The 26,741-nt window shown below is 27.9% G+C and overlaps 1 protein-coding gene across 3 annotated transcripts in view; it reads left to right on the top strand.

Moving 5' to 3' along the window:
• Window positions 1-4,248: 4,248 nt before the first annotated feature.
• Window positions 4,249-26,741, top strand: part of LOC132939869 (dipeptidase 1-like) — a 174,880-nt gene continuing 152,387 nt past the window's right edge. The window contains exon 1 of one of the 3 annotated variants that reach the window (XM_061007273.1): window positions 4,249-4,693. The gene's annotated coding sequence lies outside the window, so the exon portion shown is untranslated. Of the gene's footprint in view, window positions 4,694-4,733; window positions 4,861-26,741 lie in introns of those variants that run through there. The other 2 variants (XM_061007275.1, XM_061007274.1) reach the window with 2 other exon arrangements.

The following is a 26,741-nucleotide window of genomic DNA, read 5'->3' as shown; positions in this document are numbered from 1 at the left end:
TAAAATAGTATGCGTACTATAAGTGACAAATTGTTTTCATTTTGCATTTTATTTTGGATTATTTTCTTTTGTTGAGGCATTTTTCGACATTTTAAGGTAATTTTAAATCAATTTTCAATCATTGAAAAGAAAATCATGACTACATTATTTTTTCGTTTTTGCTTCGTCTCTTACAATTGAAATCATTTCAAAATTAAGTACAACTTAGTACTTACTTAAATTTTATTTAAAACTTTTTATTTAACAAAATGTTTGTGTTTTTAAACATACCTAACAAATAAATAAACTTTTTCATAAAAATAGAATAGGACTTTGTCGCATTTTATTATACAATTAATAATTATTAAACGCATTGAAGTCAATTAAAAAAACAAATATTAATCTTTTTAGTTCTAAGTTTTTATTTACAATTTTTTGTTGGCATTTTTTAGATTTTTATGACATTGACATTAACATTTTTTTCAGATTATCTACTTCCGACCTCTCGAACAAAAAATATCGTAGTTACCCACTCAACATGAGTACAAATATAAAAATTCCGTAAACAATGTTATAGGTAATTAATAGCTAGCCTCGGTTGTTCTTACCACGGTAGATGCGGGCTTATAGAACCTTAGAGGAAATTCTATAGCGCAGTGGCGCCGAATATATATGTCAAGTGGAGCGACTGCTCCACTTCTTTATATTGGTGGGTACGTAGGTAGGTGGGTGGGTCAGTGGTAAGTCATGTGTCACTATATCAGATCATAAAGTGCTAAGGGTGAAAATTATAGAGTAAGTTAGTTGTAACTATTGACTGCAATACTGCATTACGTTTTACGCTATTTAACAGGTACATATCACCTAAAACAAATTCTATAACACTATCACTATTCGCTAATAAAATAATAAATATCCAATAATGAATTAATATTAGATATCACATTCAAGCTCGCTTCACAATAATAGTTGCGCCGATGATGTTATGCTGTGTTACGAAGGCGTATGTTTGAATTTAACTTGATTATTGGTTAAGTTCATACACGCCAAGTCGCCAAAAAGAATATTAATATGATGGTGGCGCGAATGCATTTACTAAATAATGTAAAATTGTAAACTTAAACGCGTGCATATGATTCAAGAATGTAAAACGTAAATAGTGTAAATAAAGTCTTTGATCTGTAAATATATAAAAAAAAATTTTAGACCGCTGGAAGTCAGCGGTCACCAAGTATAATTATCAAACTTATTCAAACGTCTAAAATCCAAATGAACAAAATATGGGTATTCTGTACATTTTAATATTGCACCGAAGAAAGAAACTACAGTTTACATTGTACCTACGTGGCTACGTTAGACTTCGAGTTCTGTAGTTTTATCTCAAAATATGTATTACCGTCTTATCGTTATCTGGGAATTCGCCGTAGCCCGCCGAATGAACCCTACGAAAAACCATTTTATTTTTAGAACTGCACCGTTCGAGCTCGACTATTGAGATTGTGGAGTGGAATCGCCGCGCTGTACCGATCCCTACAGACCGAAGCAATCGTGTATTAGACCTATAAGACGTTCACGTTTGTCAATAGTCATTAGTGGATTTGTAAGTTTTGCTTTTATTTTTATTCCGTTCTTCGTGTTCGTGTATCGCGTTATATACGGACGTAGAAATAACACATAAACAGAATAGCAGTGACCCAGTGATAGCGGAAAACGTTTTGCAGAACGTCAACGTTTTAAACGTTGAAAAAGTAGAAATTAATGAGCGCATGGTTTAGTGCGGTATTTTGTTTAACCGTGATTGTGGTGTAAGACATAAAAAGTTATTCCTGATAAGTCGTGATAGTAACTCAATGAAGAGTGATAACGATAATGGCAAAAGTATAAATATAGTCGACCACGGTTCCGGTTTCTGGAACTAAACAGACCAAACGCTGGATCATGGCGTTTGCAAACGTTTACAGCTTCGTTTAGCAAACAGACAGTCTGAATTTCTCCTTTATCAAACGTTTGCAACGTTTACCGCTATAGAATTTCCTCTTAGTGCGAACGGGATTCACGATCGCGTTCAGAAGGTTGAAGCCACAACATTATAGTTGTTGGCGAAATCCGATGAGGTTCCATATCCATGGTTTCGGACCACGGTACCGGTGGGCACCGACCACATACATTGTTTATTTGTGGTAGTGGTGGCGAGAGGATAATATCGATATTTTCCGTCGGTTATGGTTAGGGTTAAGTCGTTTTTTCCACGTCCGTAATCTGATTCTCGACAGTTCTATTTTTGCTTTTTTCCACTTTTAGGTGTTTGCGATTTTAGTGTTGTGCCGTTGTAGAAATTCCGACCTCGGCGAATCTCGTTTTATAACTTACCGTTTTACCGTTGTCGTCCGCGAGTGCATTTTGTTTATTCCGTGCATTGTAGTGACGAAAAATGAGTGTTATCTCCTCTAGCCCACCACCTGTTTCTTTAGGATTTGGAGCCGGACGTTCCGTCAAGCCGTCAAGGTAGGACGCACAAAGTAACCTATATATTATTATTCACTGCAAGTTCGTTTCTTGTCGAAAAAACAATTTTATACACCCGTTGTTTTAAAAATTATAATTTTTTTGAGTTAACGTGTTATCATAAAATGGTTAGGCACCTATAAGTATATTATGTTTGGAAAGTCCAATGATAATCTCGGAAAAAAAATCACGCGTAGTATGATGATTTTAAGTTTAACATCTTAACACATATTAATATAAGTTATAATTTATAAGTAGGTATAAAGTATTATCATGCGTCGTCGTGGTCTCGTCTATGTAGGGTCATAATATTTTATGCACATCTTGGCGTAAATATTTAAGTTGTAACTGTGACGTCCAAGTGTCCGATATGGCGGTATGGGGTAGATATATCTTCTATAAACGGCATCAACCATTAACTGTGTCACGGCACGGCTAATCCGTACGTTTTCTCGATATTATGACGAGCATCAAAGTATATTAAATGTTTTTTGTGCTACAGCGCCCGTCAAAAAAAAAATCGTATGCTCGAATTACCCTACAACGCCGCTGCACGTCAGATAGATGATTTTATTTATTTTATTTTATTCAATAAAAAAAAAAAATGTTCGTATTTATTGAATTATAACAAACATAAGTAAGGGTGCACACTATTATTACTACACTAATTATCAGTTATCAATGATTACAAGCCAATCACAAAATATGAAACCTAATTCAGGCAGTGAAAATTTTTGAGAATTTTTTTAGGGAGTGGTGGGATGGGATTCCTAATAATCTAACTAACATATTATTAATTATTATATTATTATTAGCAATTAATGCGACGTGATATTTGTCTTTTACACATTTACTTCTCCGACAGCGTATACAAAAAAAGACAGTTAAGTAAGTTTATACATTTTTAAGAATATTGAAAATAAAAAAATATTGTCCTACATAATATTATTTTGAAAATTGTGGGGAGGGTCTTCAGTACCCCTAGACTGAGTTTTAGCCACCTTAAATTCGGCACTGGATTTACGACCATAACTCACATAATGTCCAACTAAACATTTTCAAAACAGTAAAATATAATATTAATATTATGCTCAGCTGTAATAAAATCCAAACGAGTACACCCCGGAAACTAAAAAGGATTAAGTATAGGTAACAAAAGTAATGAAACAAAAAACAAAATATAAACGTCGACATTATACCGACGGTAAGCTCGGGGAAACGGACTGGGTAAATCGCGACGGGTGTTCTTTGCAGTCCACGTGCCCCGTGTTTCGCGTGTCCGTACCACCACCGACACAATCTTGGTCACCCGCTGTGTTATAGCCGTGTTCTCGTCATACCGGCCGTTAATTAATAATTAAACACGCGCGGTCGGCGGCGGTCACCGTCACCGCCGCCGCCGCCGCTCACGTTTCATACGGCATGATGATCACTGCGAGCGCGAGCCGTCCAGAAACGCGTGGCCGCTGGCCGTCACCGCCGCGCCGTCGGCGTCACCGTTTCGGGCGCCCTTTTGGCCGGGAACGGACGGCCGCTCGCGCTCGGATTCAGTCGGGTCAAGCCCCCGGGTTTTTCCGTGACTCGAGCGTGGCCGGGCCGAGGGTGTGCGGCGTCGTCGCCGTCGCTAAGGTGCACCCCCCTGTACATCCACCCTCCCTCCCGCCCACTCACCCGCCTACTGGCAACCGCGTCCCACCATCTCGTGCACCGACGATCCCGCCGACGCCGCCGTCGCCACAGCCACCGCCGCCGCCGTTACAGCGGTGTTGTGTAACCGCGTTGTAGTCGCTGTGCGGCACGGCCACACCGTGCACGGGGGTCTGTTTTGAACATCGCGCGGTTGTCATTGTGTCGTTACGCGTGTACCGCGAAAACATGCGACTTTGACAACAACAAACAATTATTTATTTTTACAACACATTATTATATAATATTTTATTTTATTATCATAATAATTATTATATTTCACGCACACCATTTCATCGTTTACGCGGTACACAATCACTGCCGGCCAGTCACGTTTTCGCCCGGACAACTCGCGTGCAAAATTAACTCGCGATTTTTTCGAATTAATAACAATAACACCGTTTGTTGTCGGTACGCGCGGGAACTGTGCTGGCGTTTCTGGTGGTCCGTTATGCGAATGTATCGCCACCGCCGCCGATTGCAGCTAATAATACGTTTACGCAACACGTTCGCTTGGCGTCGGGTGAGTGCCGTTGGTTTTTACCTACTGAATATTAAATATTATAATATTATTTACGTCGTCATTGGTGGCGTGCTGCGGTTGGCAGCTCGAATTGATAAAGACGTGTGAAGATTTTAAAAAAAAAACGTCTCCGTACGTGCTTGGTATACCTATATACCTATATGTAGGTAATAATTATAAGGAGTACCTATATTTTTTTAAAAGTCAAGTTTAAGTTTTAATTTTTTAGGACAATATAATATTATTATTAATATAAATATTATATTTAATGCTTGAATTGGAAAAAAAATACCCTCCCCCCACATGACTTTTTTTCTCAGAGGTATTTATCATCTAATAACCTTAAATATTATACGTCATATTTTATTAATTAGATATCAAAATAATATTATGCGTGTTAAAATACAATCAGCCACATAATTTGACTGAGGTCGTAATATTATATTATTATGCATTTTGGCGTAATCATGTAAGTCACATTGTAACTGTACCTACCGCGCAAGTGTCCCATGTTGGGTATTAAAATATGATCTCTACAACTTGCCGGTCTTATAACGATAACATCAAAGTACGTACTTACCCATATGATTTATGCACTTAGTGCGCCCAAAATCTAAATAATATTATGTACCTATACCTACCTATTACTCTATACCAATGCACTGCGTCGAATTGACGCAGTTGATCACAAATCGATTAAAAAAAAATAAAATATGATAAAAATATAATTAATAAATAAATCCATGTAAAACAATAATTTAATTTTCGTCGTTCGTGACGTGTCGCGTGTTGTGGATCATATTATATTATATTATATAATTTTTAAAAAAACTCGCGTGGCCGTTACATTATCAGTCCCGCCGATAATCGTTTTGCTGTTGGTATACTTACCTATAATAATAATAATATTATTATAATTTATTACGTATGGTTTATTATATTTATTTTTCGTATACCTATAGAGTTATGAAAAAATTCTATACCTATATATATTTATCAATCCGTTATCGATGACACGTCGTTGTCGTATCCTTGGCATAGGAGAAAACAATATAACAGCACAATAACTCCTGCAGTACATTATAACGATCAAAATATGGTTTTTTTTGCCGTTCAAACGGTTCTCGTTTTTATCTTTTTCGCATTAGGCTTGTAATTTATTAGTTTTCGTTTTTTTTCTCGCATCAAGATTTTTTTTTCTGTGCATAATCCCAGCTGCAGTTTATATATTTTAAAATGTACATACGCAGCCCCTCTTGATGTCCACGCATCGCGATCGCACGATAAAACGAAAATTTAAATCGACCACGTACTACACTCACTTAGACACATTATTTGAAAGAAAAACATAAATGTCATCCCTATTCCCTAGAAAACAGGGTTTAATGGGATATTCGTAGACTAGCTGGTATATCATTTCATGACCAAAATCGAGGACAATTTGAACATTTCGAACCATTATTGGTAATTGATTGATAGGTATCGAATTGGTGAGCAAAAGCCTTACCATTTTGAAAAATAAATTTTAAGTTTTTAAGCTTAGAAACAATTCTATCGTTTGTACTTACATAGGTATATGTATATATTTTTTTTAACTTTTATAGCTGTTTAATAGGTGCATAATATGTTCAACGTTTTAATAATATTTAATAGTTTAAACAATTAAATGACCGATCTTGTTTAGATTACCGATTTTAATTTTGACTTTAACATTCCATTCAAATGATATTTGAAATTAATTTACGTTACAGTGAAATACCTAGTGAAATACCTATGGATATGGTATGCAGTTTGCAGTCCTTTTTACGAAATATTTTATTTCCATACCGACATATCGTACATTTTTCCGTGGGATTTTAAAGCAAAACAACTATGGAACTAGTAATAGAGGAATTAAATGTCGCTCTATTCTGATCTGATTTTCTAGAAAGTTATTTAGTATAAGCACTGGTATGTAATGTGATATGCGACAAAACACACGAGCTTTTAGAGATAACATATTATATTGTGTTTTAAACTATAAAAAAGCAAAATCGTTTATTTTGAATGTTGCGCATACCTATAAATAAACTCGATTTATTGAAGAATAGTATCTGAGTTACTATAAAACTAAACAAACCCAATAGATGGAAACTTGATATATAATAATACGACGTAGTTAATAGTTACATATTTTATGATAAATAGTATGTCAGCGATTAATGATAATTGATAACTATATTATTGAATCGATAAAATATGATTATTAATGAATAGAAATAAAAACAAATAAATGATAAGATATAAATGTATGTCGTATGTGTTTGATTGAAGTAAAGTAAATACTAAATAATATGAACAATTTAAATAACTTATACTTTTCAAGTTTATAAAACAATAAGCACTGCAGCAGGTCTAATGTGCGATATATCGCGGTTATTCTAATTATTGAATTATCGTCACTTAAACGTGCGATTTACCAAAATTTTAACCTTTACCTGAATTTCTTCTTTTTTTACTGTTTCTCATTAGTTCTATTAGTTCTCCACCACATCTTAAATTATATTTTCTTTTTGTATAAGTCGTTAATATAATAATGTAATTAATGCGCATAACACGATTTTTTATTTTAAAAACTGCTCACACGTATAGTTTAGTTATGTAGGTATCATAATATGTCTGTATAAATGTCCAATATAGTCTTATACTCTTATCCAAAAAAATAATGACAAAATCGCACAAGTAAAAGAATAATAAATTCACAATAATATATTTTTATCCTATCTCAACGTACCACGACCGTCGACCACAACAATAGTTGCGGTTACATTAAAGTGAAATTCCCTATTAACGTGTGACAAAACTTTTATTAGCGGGTACCTACTTACCTATAATATTTGACGCTATATATAAGACTTAAACGTGCAAAATGTTATCTTAATAGTAGTTTCGATAATGTTGTGTACCTATAACGGTAAATCGGTATATCTGCAAGGCTGGGCAAGTTAATGATTTTTTTTAACTCAGTTAAGTTAAGTTAATATGCACCAATAACAAAAAGTTAATTTAACTATAGGTTAACTCAGTTAAGTTAAAAGTTAATACACACTTTTTGTTAACTTTTTATTAAGTTAAAAAGTTAATTATAAATCTAACGATAGAGTACATAATTTTTTTCCAACCCAAAACTAAATTATAGACTATAGTGTTTATACTTTATACAGTACTTCTATATTAGTTAGATTCGAATGATATACATTTTTCACTTCAAACAATTTACGGTCAATATTTTAGATTCTGAGTGGAACGATGAATGTATTGATTTTACAATAATGTGTGTTTTTTTAAAATTTTTTTATTTTTGTGTCTGTCATCACCTTTTGACAGTAAAAGTGCTTGGAATTTATTCAACAGTAACTTTTCTGATAAGAAAGTGAATCTAGTTGGTACTTTTAGGGGTCGAAAGTAAAAATTTCCCAGTAGTTTTCAAACGCGACGTGAAAAACAAAAGAAAAATTAAGGGAAAACGGTAATATTCACACAAGATCTGTTTTCGAGAAAATCGATTTTGGTTTTTGGTGCAACTCTAAAACAAATGACCGTAGGTACATGAAATGTTGACTGAATGTTTATATTAGCATTTTCTATACACCATAATATTTTCTAAATATTTTGACTTATTTTGTGCTGTTTACGGACATTTTCAGTTTCCATTTTTTTTAGTTTTTTTTCTATAAATATCAATAAAACTTTATCTGTTGGGTAAAAAAAGCTTGAAAATGTAATACAAGGCTTCTACTATATTGTTACAATGATATTTAAAAAATATCTCATGTAACGATTTTCTTATTTTGTTGTAATTAAAAAACGTATGACTGTAAAATATACACGATAAAATTTTGAAAATAATTTGACTCTTTTTGAGCTGTTTACGGACATTGTCAGTTTTCAATTTTTTTAGTTTTTTTTTTTATAAATATCAATAAAATTTTTTTTGTTGCGTAAAAAAGCATGAAAATTTAATGCAAGGCTCCTGATATATTGTTACAATAGCCATTGAAAAATATTAAAAATACATAGGTACAATTTTTTTATAATCATTTTAAGTTCAAACTTTGACAAAATTTATCAAATTAAAAATTTAATAATTATTTTGTAGTTAAAAATTTATAAAATATTCAACTTTTATCGCTAAGGATTGAAAATTTAAAACAAGGCTCCACGTAAATAGGTTATATATAAATTACTTTATTCACAATAATATCATCAAATATACTTGGTAATATCATAGGCTGACTGACCGTTTTCGCCCAGAATCATTGAATTCAAATTTAACACCATCCATTACAGTGACCCACTTGTAACCTACTGTACAACAGAGCGACATCTACTTACCCACCTTTTTTGACATGAAAACGAAATAGACTGAAATAGTGAAATATAATAAAACTAAAAACAAAATAAATTAACTTAACTTACTTCTTGAAATGGAAAATTAAATCGTTAATTTCACGTTAATTTAAAAAGAAATTTAGTATGTTAACAGTTAAGTTAATGAAAAGCCAAAAGTAACTAGTTAAGTTAAAAATTTAATATAAAATTAACTTTTTAACTATCGTTAATGCTCAGCCTTGTATATCTGTACATCACACTTATATTATAGAATACACACTGTAGATCACAATATGTATTAAACCTGATAAAATAATTTAAATACTAATTAATATAATATAGAATACAAAGGTTAGGTTTGTGATAAAAATAAGTATAATAATAAAAAGGGAAATTTTCACTTTTAGTTATGTATAATGAAAACGGATTTTAAAGTAAAAGATTTTTTTTTGGAAATGTATACTTTTATAATTTATTAATGCCTAAAAATATGAAACTAAATTGAATATATAATCAGGTAGGTAATTAAAAAATAATTTTTAAACTTGCCTTAATTTATCCTAAAACAGGATTTACATTTATAATATAAATGCTACGATTTACGAGTATGATGAAAGTCTAGGTTAATTGGTTAGGATATAAGTACCCTAATAAGTTTATCATACATATTTTAATATTTGAATTGTAGGACATAAAATGAATATATTATTATTATAAAATATAAGATTTATGTAAGTGATTTTTTAAACATAATATTATGTTTGATTTTTGTGTAAAAAATTAAACTTTTGCTAAGAAAATGTACCTAACTGTTTATCATTTAATAAATAGTATAGTTTTCCATTTTATTTAGATGATTTTTTAATAAGTATTTAAATTGCTACATTCAATGCGCACTAGCATACATTTCTGACGGAGTATAATATTTATATATTGTGTGTCAATCAAAATATCAGTTGGCGCAATGCAGTTGTAACACTGACAATATGTCAGACGATATGTCTTCAAATATAATGTAAAACTACCTATAAGTTAAACCTACAAAAAAAAAATAATATTAACATTTTAACCATTGAACATTATTTGTATGTAATTGGATATTTAATATTTTAATTTTTACATATTTAATTGCAATAATACGATAAATTATAAATATCAGAGAATCTTGTATTTGCATCAGCATATTATATTTCAATATAACTCGAGGAAATAAAATATATCAGAGTAAGGATAGAAATTTAAAACGATAATAATATATTGTCATGTTAAAATTGAAAACTATTTTAAAAACTAATCAGCAATGGTTTATTATATGAATAATAACCATTAGTGAGTAAGTACCTTTTTTTTATTTTAGAATACTTTATTTACTATATTGGTAAATTTCAAAATAATATCGTTGTCATACTACGTATCTTACGTACCTATAATGATTATTCATTTATTTATTCCATCAAAGATATCTCAGTTCTGCTATTTAAAGTTTTGTATTCTTATATCTAAGTATTAATTTTAATATAATAATACTGTAATCTATAACCTGCAGGCCTGTTAATTGAATGCACTAAAAACCGTGAAGATTACATACAACTTATAGAGAATTTACAATTCTTAATATTTATTTTAAATATATACTATAATATAGGTCACAATATAATAATATATATATCGTAAAAACATGAATATACTATATATTATATACCGATTACTGAATTATACTCGTGTATATGTATTATTATAATTTTAGAATTTGTGCATAAGTTACTATTCTTAAGTCTTAAGGGATTGAATTCGAGTACGGCAAAACGTAATATATTACGGCAAAAGCAAGTCATACTTCCAACAAGAATTAAGAACATGGGTTAGGTTAAGACATTTTGAGTGGAAGTTGTCAGCGTGTATGATACACATATTCTCTAAAATGAAATAGTTCATAACTTCTCAATGGATTGGATAAAGCATAACGTAGATACGTATGATGGTTAAGAACATCACAAACGATTGGTGTTGATTTGGTTTGAACATTTTGAGTGTGTGTTTCAGAGATATTATATTGACTGACCTAAATATAATAGTAATAAATAGAGTAAATATTTTAAAGCAATAAATAACAAAAGAAAAGCACTAAAAAAATCAATAAAGCTGTCTAAATCTTCCAAAAAAGCTTTAAAAAGCATAAAAAATGGGTTTTTTTAAAAAAAAATTTGAAAATTTTGAAAAAACGAAACCTAAAAGTAAAAAAAATACCAAAAAGCTCAAAGAAAGCATTAATTTACAAAAAACGCAAAAAAGCAAAATAAAATGCCGTGCATTTTATTCTAAGTAGTATACATCGAATTTGTAGCTGACATATTATAGCTTCATATTAGAGAAATAGAAAAAAAAGCAAATGCCTTCAAAATCCGAACTCTAGTAATATATCATTTGTACAATAATAAAAATACGATTCGAGCTGTTATATAATCATGTATAATATGTAAATACTATATTTATATTTTTTTGTTATTTGTATTCCGTTACTCTGCTTTGAGTACATATTTATTATTATTTCAATCGTTTTTAAATGGATGAAAACTGTTGTCAGTATAATATTGTGATTGTTTGATGAAAATATGTCTCATATTTGTTTTGTATAATATATATAGTTTGGTACTAGGTCGGTATTACTATGTGTTTCGTGCATATAATATTTGCATACATTTTTTAAATTTTATCCTATATAAGGTTTAACTCGAGATTGATGCGTTAATACATAATGTGCATTATGAAAAACGGTTCCATGACAAAATATCCCGGTCAAAATATCCCTAAACCAAAATATCCCCACAAAAATATTCCATGACAAAATATCCCGCGTAAAAATATCCCGGTCAAAATATCCCCGACAAAATATAATATAATAAGAATAACTATTGCGATCAGAAGTAATAATCGCACTTTATCTAATCTAGTATTATTCGTTAGCCCATAACGTAGTATTATAATAAGTAATAAGTATAATCATTTTTTGACGGAAAACATACTATTTTAATATATTTTTAAAAATGTTTTAATTATTTTTTTGTATTATATAAATGTACAAATATCTTTATGTAACTTATATTATAATAATAAGTGTAATAATTTTTGATGAAAAACATACCATTTTAATATATTCTTAAAAATGTCTTAATTCATTTTTTGTATTCAGTAAATGTATTAATATCTATTTAACTTGTATAAAAAGGTTTAAATTTCTAATTAATAGTTACGCGGGATATTTTGACGTGTCACCATGAAAAACAAGGTATCTAGGCTAATTTAATGTTAATTCATTTAAATTTATATTTTCAAAAATTTGATTTATTTATAATTTTAGTAATTTTGATAATTCATTATTCTTAATGTAAACTATTATTTAAAATGCATTTTTGCAATTAAAAACTGTTAATACTTAGTCTAGTGATATTAATTAATTTAGTTGAATAATTGGATAGTCAGGAAGATGTTTTATTTTTTAAATTGGTAAACCTATGTTAAGCTGATTGTTAACAATTGTATAATTGTTTCAAATATTTTGATTTAACTATATTTCACGTAGAACTAAATAATACCATACATTTAAGTAATTATCGTAAATTAAAATAAGCGTTTAGTGAGGGTACCCAAATACATTATTTAGGTACGCTTATATACGTTATCTAATTTATATACAAACAAGTACTTAAGTTAAATTTAGTTTTAAATTTCATCTCGGTTTTAACACCTGATTGAAATGATTGATGCCTATCGTTTTTCACCCTTTATAGGTATTAAACATTAATCCTTGATTATCAACACGAACATTTAAATGAGCCTTTATTCATAATGTGCTTATAAACTTAGTTGCAAACTATGTTGGTCGGTAACTATATAGGTAACAGTATACTGTTAAAAAAATTATTTGAGAACTTTCTGTAACTAAAATTAACACCTCGAGGCATGTTCTTTTGAAACAATTTCTATGGGATAGTAACAATTTCTCTAGTATGCATAAAACTTTATCGTAGATTAGTCTAAATAAACCTAATAACTTATAGATAGATAGTAGTTTATGGAAGGTTCATTTTTTTCATTTGATGCATTTTTTATACGATTCAAAATCAAATGTAGGCGCTGCATCAGTATATAGACAGATTAATAAAAACTGATTTTTAAATATCAAATCTTAAAAGTAAAATTATAATACATCGACATTAAATAGTATTTTTTTAGGTTTTACCTAGTGAAGTGAAAAAATATACCTATTGGTTTTACTGTGATGTGGAAATATTTCTGAATAGTCCTTACTTCTAAGAGTTCTATATTATACAGTTTTCGTTCCTTATTGGAGTAATTTTGGGACCAGATCATTTGGGCTTATAAGATTTAAAAGATTCATAAATAAACTGATAAACGTATGTTTTAAAAAGATCTGAAGTTGTATTAATGAAATAGATAAATACAATTATTAGGCTATGTACTTATAAGCACCTTATCATTATTGTTTATTTATTTGTTATATTATGTTTTTCATTAAATTCTACCTAATATATATTTTAGAATTGGTGGTAAATCAATAAAGATATTGATTGACAAAAATGTAACTTATTATTTTTTGAGACAAATCCATTCAGATTAGATGAAATTTTCCCTTCGTCTGTCACCTTCATAACCATTTATTCGTAGGCTCGATAATCACTGGATACGTTTTTGTTTTTTTGTTATTTGTCTAATTATATATTATTTTAATTGACCCCATTAACCAGTGTAGTTAGTCCTGCAAACAGTTGAATTTTTATTTTTTGTGTTAGTGTACGTCAATACGTGCAAATCAGGATTAGTCTGTTTAAGCCTAATTGGTGAATGCATCATCATATATATATTACACGAGATCCCAATGAGCGTCGATTACTGTCCATATATCAGAAATCTTATCTAATAGTTTTTAAATATAGACATTGTTCAATATTATATAAGTACCTACCTTTATAAAATAGGAATATACAAAATTATAAACCCAATAAGCGATAATTTTTGAATATCTTAAGTAGATTATATGTAATTGTGGGGCATACTCGGGGGCATATGAAGACGCAGAACAGTTTTCGAAATAACATTTTTCACATTAAAAACTTTTTTAGTGGCAATAAAATTTGGTTTAAAGTTGATAAAATAACGTTGAACAATAATATATTTAAGACGTAAAACATCGAATTCTATTACTTTCAAATATTATCCAACAATAGGACATAGCTGGTATTTATTGTCTTTATAAATATATAATAGAATAATTGATATCAGTATTTATTTAACAGAGTTGGGTTTAATTTTATTGCCGCATAAAACATTTTTTTATGGGCTAAAAAGTAAAAACAAATTATACAGTTTTTAAAATGTACAAATTTCAACTGAAATTTATTACTAAACAACCTACTAAAGATTTATAATTCAAAATAATTTTAATATTATAAAGACATTTTCATGACAATAATATATAACTTTGAAGCTTTAAAATATTTTAGTTAACTGAAATAAGACTATAAGAGCAAGTTTATGCAAGTTTTAAGCACAAACTACAATGTAAATCATAAAATATTCAATTATTTATATTTTGATATTATTTATAAATTATAACACTAGTTTCGTTTATAATTCATTAAACTGTATTTATATTTTTATGATAAATTTTGTAGCTTAACATTAAATTAACATTAATATAAAAGTTGTAATTTAATAGATTTTTATTTCATAAGTAACTTATGGAATTATTTAAATTATTTTTTATTCAAACACTAAAGGGGAATTCATTCCTTTATCGCTTTTTCACAACCAGAAACACCAAAAGCATCTTAATTAATTTTTGCTCCAATACAATCGATATCTCTTACGTCAAATCTTCCTCCTCTTTTTCCGTTTATTACTCCATTTAGTTTAAATATGCTGAGTTGACTATTTTTTTCTTTTTTAAGAATCCAAATAAAAAGACGATGGTTTTTAAATTGAAAAGTGAGGAAACACATTAATCAACGGATGTAAAAATCTGCAGTAAAATACCAGATGGAAAAAAAATGTCAGTAAAATAAATAAAATAGAGTGTCAAACAACAGTTGTGTAGTAATTTACGCACCAAGTGCTACGTATTGTATTCAGTTTTAAATGTTTTTATGTCATCAAAAGTTAACTTTAAAAAAAAACTAATTATATTTCAAATTGCATTAAAATAGCTGTTTATGTATTTATTTCATATTATTTGTTATTTTATCAACACATAGGTAGTAGGTACATAGTTTAATAATATATCCTTCGTATAACTTATATTATACCAAGCTATAAAACAAAATTAATTTTTTATTTTATATTCTGAATATTGAGGTACCCAATAACATCGAGTAAGTAGTTATTATACTAGCCAAAATGTAATCTAGTGTAGGTAACGATAAAGTTAAGAACCTATTTTTTTCCACACAAACTTTTACATTTTTACTTCGTTTTTTTAAACTTTAAATGATTTTATAAGGAACAATTAATGGATTAATATTTCAATATTTTCTAATTATTATGTACAAACCAAACTAAAATTTTAAAACGAATTCTAGAATATAATAGGATCTTAGAAGAAAAAATCGCACTTTAAATATCAAATATTTGTTGTTGATGTGGTATCACAATTTATTGTATCTGAGTTTACTTATCAATTGTTGCACCCAATAAACATTTTTTTTTTACTTTTATGACATATTTTAGATATTAAATTAATTTTTTTTTAATACTCTTATCAATGTAAATTATTGTCAATGTAGTTTCACGGGAAAAAAATTTATTATTTATATATTACTATATTAGTTTTTTCTATGATTCACTCTGTAGTATTAATTATTACTAAATATTTACTACACATAATAAAATATAAAACGTTTTCAGCAAAGTACGTTTTTAATTTGGTAAGCTACAAAAAATTACAAAAAAAAAAATTTGGTTTTCAATAATTTATAAATATAAGATGTTAGGTAGGTAGGTATATGATGCAAGCATATAAAATCAAACGTCAGTTACATAACTTCAACTGATTTAGAATTTGAGAAATTTCCCATGGGTTAGAAGTTGGAACTCCCAACAAGAAAATACATTGAACTAAAATATACACTAAACAAATACCAACTTCCAATTGGAGTTGTTATTTGTTTGTACTTGTACTTGTTTATATATAATATAAATAATGAAATATTGATGAACGGTTTTTGTTTATAAACAAACATTCAATTTAAATATCGTCACTAAAATTGAATGTAGTTTTAAATAGTTATTGCTTTACTTATTTATCACGAGTTAAACAGAACATCAATACGTTATTAAAATAAAACTATCAAAAATAAACGTTATATTTTAATAATGGGTATAATGGGTAGGGTATATTAAATATACATTTGTACTGAGAGATTCGCCATGCATGCTCAATGCTCATCTACAATATAAATTTCTCCTTTAGCTACCTATGAATTTATTCAAATTCTGATTTTCGTAATTTCAGTATGTATTTATATATTAAAGACAATATTTTCAAAGATTTTGAATTTCACACCATTATATACTACAAACTAGGGAGGGGTATGTGACAGTAAAAATTTGTTATTTTCAAATGAGAGATGTATTTTAAATTGTTAAGAAGATAATTTTTATGAACATTTTATGTATAATATGTTTATGGCTATTTTAATAATTTAAGAAATAAGTACATTGCCTGAGGAATTTTTCAAGTATCATGGTTAAAAGTATCGTTTTTTTATTTATTTCAACATCGCCATGGTTTATTAGACATTTTTATAATTATAAATATTGCCTAGAAATTCTGTAAATTATTTGAACCATTCCAAGCTATGTTAAGTATATACCTAGTAAGTTTTATAAATGTTTCTTACATTTTTATACTATTATCATCTTAAATAAATTAGAATTTGGGCTCAACTGACTCATCCAGTGTACTCCTATGTGTACACGTATTATTAATTGGTTAGGTACAAAAGGAAATAACTCTTCTGGAAGGAGCAGGGTTTAGATAGTATAACTATCATCGGACCACAGGGATTTCAAAAATGTAATTGTAAAATTAAATGTAAGAATAATAAGTGTACCTGTCGTGCTAGTAATAAAATATGCAACTAAAAATGCCACAGTAGTTAGTCGTGTGAAAATAATATATTTGAATATTATTTTGTTCATATTAAAAAAATGTGATCCTTTATCATCACATTGCCTGAAGAACATCAGCCATGGATAATAATGCCTAGCCAATGTTCATATTTTTAGAAAAATTAGTATAATTTCCAACATTTAGGCATTTTCAAAATTACTTGGAAATAATATTAATTCTTCATTTTCAACAAAATCATGTGAATCAAAGAAAGAAAGCGTGAGTGTTCTAGGATAGTTGCCATGTACATTATATTACCTGAGTATAACACCTTATAAATTCCTATAAAGGGTATTACTTTAATGATATCTTCGAATTAAATAGAAGTTACTTAATCTATTATAATAATGAGCTTGAATTGTATTTATAAAGTAAAATATAAAAAAGAAATTAAATTAACTGTGCAATCGTTAACAAGAAGAATATTGTGTTTTTTTTTTTATTATATCGAAAGTCGTTTATGAAATATAGGGTAGTTTGTTCTTCAATAAACGCTTTCGATCTTTTGTTTAATGCTTTTACAATTATTACTCTCGTGATCCGAATGACAATTTCAAAATTTGGAATGGTCTAAAAAAATAGTTAGCAATCCTTGAAAAATATAAATATAAAATTATTTTATTGATGGATATTATTTACAAAAAATCATTTGGGAATATTTCATATATTTGTATATTTTAATACATTTAAATGTATAACTTATACTTATAAATAAATTGGTACCTATTATTTTGTGTCAAACTAACTCAACAAATGCTATTATATTACGATTCGAGTTATAATAAATTCATGAAGAATTAAATATTATTCGAATTTAAACGGACTTTTAAATAGTTTCCATCAATAAAATAATCCATAAATATCATGTAAATTGTATTATATGAATGCATAATCTTATTGAATAATACTTGAAAAATTTAGTATTAATTTTTTTACACAATATTGTATTACTAAGTATTAATAAATTCAATTTAGATTCACTTATTTTATAATTTTGCATGATTAGTATACAATATACCAGTTAATGGTCACTAATCACTAATTTTCGTGGTTCACCGGGGTGAATATATTATTATACTTATTAGTATATATTATTAATAATTAACCCAACTAAAAATCTAGTACACGATATCATCATTTTAATTACTTTATGTATAATATTGTGCATTGTACAATAGTGTAATTTAATACAATATATTACATTTTTGATGTCACAAAAATGTTCTCAACATTAATATCACTATCAAAATTATTAAATTTAAATTAAAAAAGTGTTGTGTCATATTTTTGTCTCACTTCTCGTACTTTGGACATGGATGGTATTATTTTTTTATGATATTAAATTTAAAAATATTAATAAATCACGGGAATCGAAAATTTTAAATTATTGTGATTGGTGCTCAGTTATAACGGTTCGTGTAGATCAAAGAATTTTTGACGATGTTGTTAGATTTTTCAGACACTTAAAGAAACTAAGAGAAATTCGAAAAATTATCTGTTCAAAAGTATCATGTTGACTAGATATTCGATCTATGTAGGATATACATTATACATGTAACTTCCACCCCCTCTCTTTATAGTACGATTTTGATCACAGCATTGTGTAAAGAGAAATAAAAAGCATCTATGTAAAACCAATACATTTTTTGTTTAATTTAGAGTGACAGGAGTCTAAAATGATTGTTTCAATTTTAGAAAATGTATTGTTAAATGTATACATTTAAATGTTTTTTTTTTGAACTTGAATAAGTCTTTTATACATTTTACATCATATTTGTATAAAAAAAAATCAGTTTAATATGTAGGTATAGTGAATGACTCATGAGTCATGACATTTTTCAAGTGACGGTCGATTGAGATTACAAAAACTCCATTGATACACCAATAAAAACACTATATAACTTTATGAAGCATCTGCAGTAAGTACGTATATACTATACATATATGGTACTGCCAACTAATATTAAAAAAAAATTTCTTGGTTGCAAAAATTAAAAATGTTATTGGAGCTCTAACGAAATTAAAGTCCAACGTGTACTTACGTATAGGTAATAGTTTTGGAGTAAAACGAGACTATAATTTAAAAATAATTTTTTAGACTGGTTAGGTTAGGCTAACTGGACAAACATGTTATTATTTCGATGGTAATATAAAAAATATTCATACACCCACATGGTAAATGGAAATTATGTTTGAACTATAATTCATCAAATATATTGACTAGAATAATATTAAATAATGTACCATACCTATTACATTTAGATCCTATAAATATTTTTAAAGATTGTGAAAAAAAAATAAGAAACACTACCTAACCTAACCTAACCTTGGAACTTTCAACAGCATTATAGTCAATTTTTTTAATTTATTGCAAAACGAATCTCACTAATAGATTAATGACTTTACGGGGCCTTGTGACTACAAGATTCTAAGGAATATTTTATAGGTAACTTGATGTGCATTCGGGTGTCAGCTACGTCGTCAGGTTAGTCGTAAATTTAGTTAGAATTGGCATAGGGATATAGTAAACGTAAAGTGGACATTTTTTTTATGTATTTACATGCATAACTATTTACTTTGTGTCTGCGATCACAAAAAAAAATTATCTTCCACTCGAACAGATGATACTAATTTCCATAGTACGTTACACATACTCAGATTTTAATTTGAAAAATATTTGAATTCTCCGTAATATTTATAAAGGAACGGCCCTCGAGCATATTTTTTTAAAATTATTTTTAGTTGATTAAATACTGTATACAGACATTTTTGAATTTTTTTAACCACGTGTATAATCATTCAAAGTACAAAAATAAAAATAATGTGACTTGGTCATTTTTTCATATAATATGCTAAGGATTTTAAATATTTTCTCAAAACGAAAATCAGGATAATCATTGTGTCATTATGACCCACTTTTGAAAATGTAGTATAAGAATAAAACTTAAGAATGAGAAGTTATTTACGAAAACTACGATAGTCACTCGGTCTTAAAAGCTCTCATCTTGATGAGTCACATTTTTTTAAAGCTTGGCACTGACTATATTATCTGATAATGCACATTATTATGATAAGAATTATTAAAACAAAACAAAATTTTATAAACGTATTTTTCAATTTAGTCACGAAAATTGTTCATAAATTACAAATTAAAAATAATAACAAATCTATTTAGTCCATCTAGATTTTAGAGTACCTAACTAGTTATATTTATCTAGCCTATCCAGAGTAACTAATTAAATTTATAAATTCACTTGGGAATTGTAAGAATGATAATACATTTATTTTGCGGCGTGATTGTTAATTAAATAATAATTTGAAACTGTAGATCATATATATTAACGTTGCTAAACCTCCGAATGAGAATGCTACTGGACTTCTTGATGTAATTAAGTTTCTTAATTTGTTAAAGTATTTGAAACTTAGAGTTTCATGTTCGAATTCAGAGTTGTAGACTTTTGATCATTGGTTTAGTTAATTTTGATTAGTTAACATTTGAAACATTCGCAGAGGCTCATTGCATATTTTAATAGTTTTGCTATTATATACACGTTTGAAGTAATAAATAGTGACGGGTGTTATTATCAATATTATTATAATGTCTCGTAGAGCAAGAAGTATGTAAATAGTTATCAAATTATTTGAAATGACTTACTAGCTGTTACTATAATAGGATTGACAAAATGTTCCTTCTATTCTCCAAGCTTATATCGATAGATCTTATTATTAATTGTAAAGACATATCTCAAACTTAAGTGTGAAAATACAATCTAGTTGATAATATATAAATATATTTACGTTAACGAACAGCCCGTGGGTTTTGTATTGTACTGAGTATACAATTACTAGTTTTTTGGTATTTACCCTTGTCTCACTTATATTACTAAGTAAATACACATTTATATCGATTCTCAAGAGATATAATATTAATTGATTATATAGAATACTGATCTAGATCACGTGGTAGCTTAAATATATTATTATGTATCTATTTCTGACTTGATTTTATTTTAGATTCTGAGTGAAACGATGAATGTATTGATTTTACAATGATGTGTGTTTTTTTTTTTATTTTTTTTTTTTTTTATTTTTTTATTTTTGTGTCTGTGTACACGATAAGTAGTCGAAATAATGCTTCGATTTTCGACTTCAGTATCTTGTTCGATGGGAAAGTGAATATCGTTGGTGCATTGGGGAGGTCAAAATTTTAATTTCCCAGTAGTTTTCAAAAGCGATGTGAAAAACAAAAGAAAAATTAAGGAAAAACGGGAATTTTTACGCAAAATCGATTTTTAACAAAATCGATTTTGGTTATTGGTGTAACTCTAAAACAAATGACCGTAGATGCATGAAATTTTCACTGGTTGTTTATATTAGCATTTTCTATACACCATAAAATTTTCCAAATATTTTGACTCTTTTTGAGCTGTTTACAGCCATTGTCAGTTTTCAATTTTTTTAGTTTTTTTTTCTATAAATATCAATAAAATTTTATCTATTGAGTAAAAAAGCTTGAAAATTTAATAGAAGGCTCCTAGTTTATTGTTTCAAAGGCAGATGAAAAAAATTAAAAATCCTTAGTCACAGTTTTTAATTATAAGCATTTAAAGTTCAAATTTTGACAAAATACGGAAAAATCACGAAAAATAGCAAATTATTTTGATGAGAATTCATAAAAATTTTTCTTTTTAAATCTAAGATTTGAAAATGTAATATAAGATTACTCATAAGTTTGTCTACCTTTATCAAAAAAAAAATGTCTAGAAGAAACTTAAATTAAATTTTTATGAGCGTCTGAAATTTATATTTTTACAACATTTGATATTTACTCGATTTCTCATGTAACGATTTTTTTATTTTATTGTAATTAAAAAACGAATGACTGTAGATACTTGAAAATTTCACTGAATGTTTATATTAGCATTTTCTATACACCATACAATTTTGAAAATATTTTGACTCTATTTGAGCTGTTTACGGACATTGTCAGTTTTCAATTTTTTTAGTTTTTTTTTTCTATAAATATCAATAAATTTTTATTTGTTGGGTAAAAAAGCGTGAAAATTTAATATTAGACTCCTGATATATCGTTTTAATAGCAGTTGAAAAATATTAAAAATACATTTGCACAATTTTTTTTTATAAGCATTTAAAGTTCAAATTTTGACAACATTTATCAAATTTATAATTTATTAATTATTTTGTAGTTAAAAATGTATAAAATGTTTAACTTTTATGGCTAAGGATTGAAAATTTAAAACAAGGCTCCACGTTAATAGGTTATATATAAATTACTTTATTCACAATAATATCATCAAATATACTTGGTAATATCATAGGGTGACTGACCGTTTTCGCTCAGAATCGTTTTTCTTATACAATGATATTATATCATTGAATTCAAATTTAACACTATCCATTACAGTGACCCACTTGTAACCTACCGTACAGCAGAGCGACATCCACTTATCCACCTTTTTTATATATTATATTATTCTTTGATGTTACGTATTTAATATACATTATACATATTACGTAGATGCCTTATATTATACGAGTCTCTTCTTTTTTTTAAATTAACCTTTGGCTTTGGCACTATTGCCAACAATGGTTTTATTTTTTTTTAAACAAATAGTAATCAGTTGTCAATAGATTTTCGTAGTGGCTGTCTAACGTTTCACAATACGTATCTATTGTACCTATATTTGAACATTAATACCTATGTTTTGGTCGCTATATTATATAAAATCCTGGTTTAGATAATAACCTTCTATTTTTTAAATCATGTTGAATTAATTTTAGGATATTCATGTAAAGTTTTAAAACTGAGAGTAGTAGAATATAAACATATATATACATTTATACAATTAAGATTGAGGTTTGACGAAATTAGTATCAGCAAGAGATCTCCAGATGGCTACTATGTCAACCGGAAGCTTCTGAAACTTTTCACACAAAATTAATGAATGAGGACAAAGAATATCATCACCTAAATTATAATATAGTTATGATTATGGTTATGGTCAAGACTAAGTAGTAATATAAAAAACAGCAAAGAAAACAGTAGGTGAGTAATGGCAAATAAAATGATATTGGCCTCACCAAATATTATGGGAGGATGCATTGTAGCACCGAAAACTTGTAAGAGAAAATTGACTAAAGGACACTCAAAACAAAGAAAAATATACTCGATTCAAAATGAAACTAAAAGAAACAAGTAACTGATGAGAAATTCTGCGAGAAAACAAAGTATACAGCGACAGCCTGAATGCAGGGAGTAATGTAAGAAGTGCCGAATAAAATTAAAAAAATTATAAAACTAGAGATATATGTCAAGGTAAATACCCTGATTTAGGATTTTTAACCAAACGAAAAATGTCTAAGAAACGAGAACAAAACCTTAATAACAAATAAAGACGATCTAGCCAATAAATGAACAAATTACTTTGGACATTTTGTTAAACCGTGAGGAACCTCGGAATCGTTTTGAAATTTAGGATAGACATCACAATTTACAAAAATACTCTGATCTAAAACTGGAGAAAATTATGAAGCAACTAAAACCTTAAAAAATCACAAGGTGAATATGTAAATTTTAATAAAACATAATTTTCCCTATAGCTCCGTAATAGTATTTCATAAATTGTTTTAAAAATATTACCAAGAGTCCAAGACTAAAACAAAACATACATAGCCAGAAAACCATTCAAATAATGAAATTATGTTTGAGAGTAGGTATGTAAGTAGAACATATTTTGGTACTTAGGTAAATTTATCGACTCGTTAGAGATGGATTACATACAGTGGTTATATTATTTATTACTCTGTGGAATAAATACCTACACACAATTTATCTAATTAAATTTAACTTACAGTTGGTAGACATGTATATAATACATTATTTATGCCTATGTATACGATACATAGATATATAATACATTATATATACCTGTAACGTCTGTAACGTGTAGAATATGATCTTATGAATGTTATAAGTCATCCATATAAAAATGATCACTTTAGTGTGAAATTCGTAGAACTATTATATTAAACATGCCAAACAGAATAAACGGGAAGATCATTTTTTATACGAATAATATTACATTACATTATTCTTACTACGTACACAGTGGTCATAGTAAAATCTACTTTTTAGTCACATAAAAACTTTATATACAAAGCACATTAGCAGGATTTTACTAAACGCATTTTCTGTGTAAACGCTGTCTTTAAACATTCTTTGACCCTTAAACATCTTCACAATTTGCGTTGATGTGTTAAACACTTTTAAAATAATACGTAAATAAATGTAATTTTCGAAAACTCGGAGAAATGTTAACAAGAGCCATATTGTATTCTTAATGAAGTATTCAATATGAATAAAAGGTTGTCTAGGTGCTCGGATTTTTGGCTATACTGACCAAAGTTTTCAAAGGTCCATTTTCTATATCCAAGGAAAAAAATAATATTGTTACCATAAAATCAATAAGTCATTATAATGAAAATGTAGGTACCAGTATTACATTTCTCAGAAGAATAATCTTTTTATTAACATTTATAGTTTCAAGACACAAATTCATAATAAGAATAATCGACTACCTACAAGTTAACAAACGTTCTACTTTATAGAATGTCTTTATTTCGATATTAATGGTGTGATATTTCAAATATTATAGCTAGAATTTGATTAATATAGGTACACGAAAACTTATTGCTTTAACTTATAAAAATAAAATATTTTTACACCTCTACTCACCCCATCTCATTACCTCTTCCTTAAACCTTATCGATATTTACTTTTTTATTATTGTGCCTCATTACTCATCAGTTAGCCAAGTAGCCCATATTGTAGGAATATATTACAATTGGATCCTTTAAAGTTACGTTACAACTATTATTTCTGATTATTTTCAATACTTTATAAATTTTTGACTGATTCCATTCTTGCCAGACAGTGGTCTACCATCATATAAATAAATTAAAAGCTACTAGTATATTTAGTACAGTGACGACTTAAATTGTCAGTAAACAATTGTTTATTATAGTAAGTTATAGTAGGTACTTGAAAGTTGACATAAAAACCAAACATAATATTATAATAGATTTATAATCAGAATTAAATTAAATTTTTAAAATAAAATAAAACTATTACGTATGATATTACTTTCATTTATACAATAGATATTTTTTTTCATATTTAGGCCTGTATATATTATATTATATAATAGTTCATATTTTTTATATCGATAAAGAATATTTTTGTTGTGGTTCGACGTCAAAATATATTAGAATTGATAAAATTGTTGTCGACTAACTATAAATGTACAATTGCAAACTGCAAACACGATATTATCATATTTAGATATATATATTGAGATGTACGAAACTAATTTATACATCCTACATGTATATCATGTTCTGATGACCAAATTGTGTTAGTTACTTAAAATTTAAATAACTATAACATAAATACCATAAAAAAAACTCAATATTATTCATCAACATTTTTAGAAGCATATTTTGAAAAATAATTTGGAATTCCGAATATGAGTTTTAAAATGAGTATAATGCATATACAATGAGTGAGATAAAAAATGTATTTAACAAATTTTAAATTATTACGAACTAGAAAATTAAGTATTAAGCATCCGTGTTAAATGGAACTAAAGGGTGACTATAGTTTAATTATTTATATACAGTCTGCAACGATGAAAACTTAAAGTTCAAAGTATTTGAGAAAAATTTGAGTTATCCTGAATTTCTATTAAACAAGAAAAGTGTTAAATAGTTTGAAGGAAATATTTTTTTTCGTGATATTGAGAATTACAATTAATTATCGAGGTCCGAATCTCGGAGAGTCTACTTCAAAAATTGCATAAACTAATAAACATTTTATATTCAACAAGTATCTATTAACTGTTTGTTTGGTGATTACTATTTATTACTAATACTGTAACAATGTAACTGACGAAGATACTTACACATGAAACTTTGTCCGAGAGTACCTAATCCCTAAACTCGTAATTATTCTGGGAAGCTATTTCAACTCGCGTAATGACATTTTCAGCGTTATTTTAAAAAAATAATATGAATACTTCTTAAAATACAATTTAAGAGAAAGGACAAGTTATATTAATGCAACTCACTTAAAACCTTGGTTTTGTAATATTACAATTGACATTACTGTAGGACGTATACATTGAATTGTAATTATTGTAAAAACATTTAAAACAAACAATTTAAATATAGGTAGGTACAAGATAAAATATTGAAATGCAAAATAATATTGTAATTTTAATATTACAAGACTATTACAATCTGAAAATGTATGATCTTTTGTTTCTGCTTATCCTTTTGTGGTTTTCACCATGCTGTCCATTAAATTTGTCTTAGTTTTTCCCTACATCGTATGATGTTTCCTTCCAATCCATTTCTGACTACTTTTCCCACATCTTCCATTACTCTGTCTTTCCAACTTAGTCTCCGCGG

The sequence above is a fragment of the Metopolophium dirhodum genome, chromosome 2 (genome assembly GCF_019925205.1).
Source record: "Metopolophium dirhodum isolate CAU chromosome 2, ASM1992520v1, whole genome shotgun sequence".
NCBI classification, from domain to species: domain Eukaryota; kingdom Metazoa; phylum Arthropoda; class Insecta; order Hemiptera; family Aphididae; genus Metopolophium; species Metopolophium dirhodum.
Note: the sequence above shows the minus strand (reverse complement) of the source record. Positions and strands in the feature narration are given on the sequence as shown.